Here is a 3,444-nt window from a genome sequence, read left to right as displayed (position 1 = left end):
ACATCATGCAGATTATGCAACACCAAAAAGCGAATATCCTCCTGATGTGCAGGAGCCATGCACATGGTCAGTTGGGTCCAGTACTGAGGCTTATTCTTGGCCAAAGGCGTAGCATCAATTCCTCTCAATGGAATAGGATACTGTAAGGGCTCCAAGAAAAAACCACAGCGCCTAGCAAACTCCAAGTCCATCAAATTCAGGGCAGCGCCTGAATCCACAAATGCCATGACAGAATAGGATGACAAAGAGCAGATCAAAGTAACGGACAAAAGAAATTTCGACTGTACCGTACCAATGGTGGCAGACCTAGCGAAACGCTTAGTGCGCTTAGGACAATCGGAGATAGCATGAGTGGAATCACCACAGTAAAAACACAGCCCACTCCGACGTCTGTGTTCTTGCCGTTCAGCTCTGGTCAAAGTCCTATCACATTGCATAAGCTCTGGTTTATGCTCAGATAATACCGCCAAATGGTGCACAGTTTTACGCTCACGTAAGCGTCAATCGATCTGAATGGCCAAAGACATAGACTCATTCAGACCAGCAGGCATGGGAAATCCCACCATGACATCCTTAAGGGCTTCAGAGAGACCCTTTCTGAAAATTGCTGCCAGAGCACATTCATTCCACTGAGTGAGCACAGACCACTTCCTAAACTTCTGACAATATATCTCTACCTCATCCTGACCCTGACACAGAGCCAGCAAGATTTTCTCTGCCTGATCCACCGAATTTGGTTCATCATAAAGCAATCCGAATGCCAGAAAAAACGCATCAACATCACGCAATGCAGGATCTCCTGGCGCAAGGGAAAATGCCCAGTCTTGAGGGTCACCATGTGTGACGCCCAGGAGACCGGGGTACCCAGCACCGGACCAATGGGGTCTGTCTCTTGAGGGGGATGTCACGGGTGGCTTGACCCGGTGCTGTGGTCTCAGGCAATGCACAGTGTAAGGGGTATCGTGAGGGAACAGGCACTTACTTGATCAGCAGCAGGTTCTCCCAGCGGTGATGATCCCGATCCTGGATAGATGGCTATTGTCCAAATGAAAGACTGAGGCACTGAAACGTTTAACCAGTTTACTTCAACATAAAGGGATTTACAACCAGTCCTGTCACCGGAGTCTGTATGGGAACTCTGAGTTACTTTGACCCTGCCGGGGTCTTCGCCTCTTATTGTACGCAATTTCTGTTTGGTCCTGCTGCTGTATGTGAACTGGCTGCCGGCCCAATCTGTCCCCTCCGGGTCCTGGTTCGACGGGCAGCCCGAGTCCTTTTATCAGCTTACCCCCTCCGGGAGTACCGCTGAACTCTGTGTCTGTTGCTGCGTCCGGCCCTAGTGAAGCTGATATCACCTCACGTTTTTCCGGTTGCTGTATTATATATAATGAATACAGCCACGGATCCGGTATCCGTCTTTGCGCCTGTTCTGGGTAGTGATTAATGCTACCCGGTTCTCACAATGTCCTTTTTCTCTGTCCCTTTTCTCCTCAGGCCGGTGATTTAGGCCTGGAAACAGTCACAGGACTGTTAGAAATTCAGCTGTATGACCTCTCACTTTCAGCTCCTTAGCCCAACTGCCAGTTCTTCTCTCGGACCAGAATAGATCAAGGGGAGTCTCTGGAGCTCCCCCTTCTGGCCGGAGGTGGTAGTGCAGTCTTGCTATTTTAGTATTTGTATTTACTGTCAGTAACTATTTTTGTGGCAAATACCCCTAGGGGTGCCACACATGCAACAAGGAAATAATGATTTTTACTTGTTGAACTGGGTCACCAGAGGAGCGGGGTTTCAAAGCTAGAAACAGTTTACAATTATTTTTGAAATTCAGAAACTTAGCTCTATCTCCAGAAAATAAATCAGGAATAGGAATTCTAGGTTCTAACATAGGATTCTGAACCACAAAGTCTTGAATGTTTTGTACTCTTGCAGTGAGATGATCCACACAAGAGGACAGACCTTTAATGTCCATCACTACACCTGTGTCCTGAACCACCCAAATGTCTAGGGGAAAAGAAAGACAAAACACAGTGCAAAGAAAAAAAAATGGTCTCAGAACTTCTCTTTTCCCTCTATTGAGAAGCATTAGTACTTTGGGCCACCAGTACTGTCATGACCTGGTGATTAGAACAATAATGGACCTGGTAGTTAAGAGCACACAAAATGACCTGATAGTTACTAATAACATAGGACGAGCTCTGAGACGTGGGAACTCTGCTGACCGCAATCCCTAATCCTATCACACACACTAGAAGCAGCCGTGGATTGCTCCTAACGCTCCCTATGCAACTCGACACAGCCTGAGAAACTAGCTAGCCCTAAAGAAAGAAATATAAAGCCTACCTTGCCTCAGAGAAATTCCCCAAAGGAAAAGGCAGCCCCCCACATATAATGACTGTGAGTAAAGATGAAATCACAAACTCAGAGATTAAATAGATTTAGCAAAGTGAGGCCCGACTTACTGAACAGACTGAGGATAGGAAAGGTAACTTTGCGGTCAGCACAAAATACTACAAAAAGACCACGCCGAGGATGCAAAAAGACCCTCCGCACCGACTCACGGTGCGGAGGCGCTCCCTCAGCGTCCCAGAGCTTCCAGCAAGCAAGAAAAATCAAAATAGCAAGCTGGACAGAAAAATAGCAAACAAAAGAAACACAAGCAGAACTTAGCTTATGCAGGGAAGACAGGTCACAAGAATGATCCAGGAGAGAGCAAGACCAATACTGGAACATTGACTGGTGGCCTGGAGCAAAGATCTAAGTGGAGTTAAATAGAGCAGCACCTAACGACTTAACCTCGTCACCTGTGGAAGGAAACTCAGAAGCCGCAGCCCCACTCACATCCACCAGAGGAAGCCCATGGACAGAACCAGCTGAAGTATCATTCATGACCACAGGAGGGAGCTTGACAACAGAATTCACAACAGAAAGCACTGGTGAGTGGAGGATGGGGTTGAACCAAAGTAGGATAAGAAAGGGAATTATCACACATTCAAAACCTAGCAACGGTCAAAGATAAATCCAACAAACACCTTCTCCAACAATAACAAATAATGCCAAGCCATGCAGCATAAACTAACTCTGACAATGAGTTCTAGCCAGGGTCCAGATAATATAGGAGATTGGAAAGGCTAACAGTGCACAGCTGAGAGCTCTCAACAGAGGAGACTAACCCTTGCACTGCCAAAATAAATCTACACAATTTAATAAGAAGGTGAAGTGCTTCTAATCAATGCAGGAATAGGAGAAATCAGATGTTGTGGTCTTCTGTCTCTTCTTTGCTGCGGTAAACCCATGACAGTAACTTGCCATCTATGAGGGACCTCCTGAACCTCAGAACTGGGTCTATCAGGGTGTGCCACGTGAAAAGTCTGGATTAGCCAGGCCACATGGACATCAGATGCTGGTACCCACATCTTCTCTTAAGGACCATATCTCCTCCAGTGT

The sequence above is a fragment of the Ranitomeya imitator genome, chromosome 6, assembly GCF_032444005.1.
Source record: "Ranitomeya imitator isolate aRanImi1 chromosome 6, aRanImi1.pri, whole genome shotgun sequence".
In the NCBI taxonomy this organism is placed as follows: Eukaryota; Metazoa; Chordata; class Amphibia; order Anura; family Dendrobatidae; genus Ranitomeya; species Ranitomeya imitator.
Note: the sequence above shows the minus strand (reverse complement) of the source record.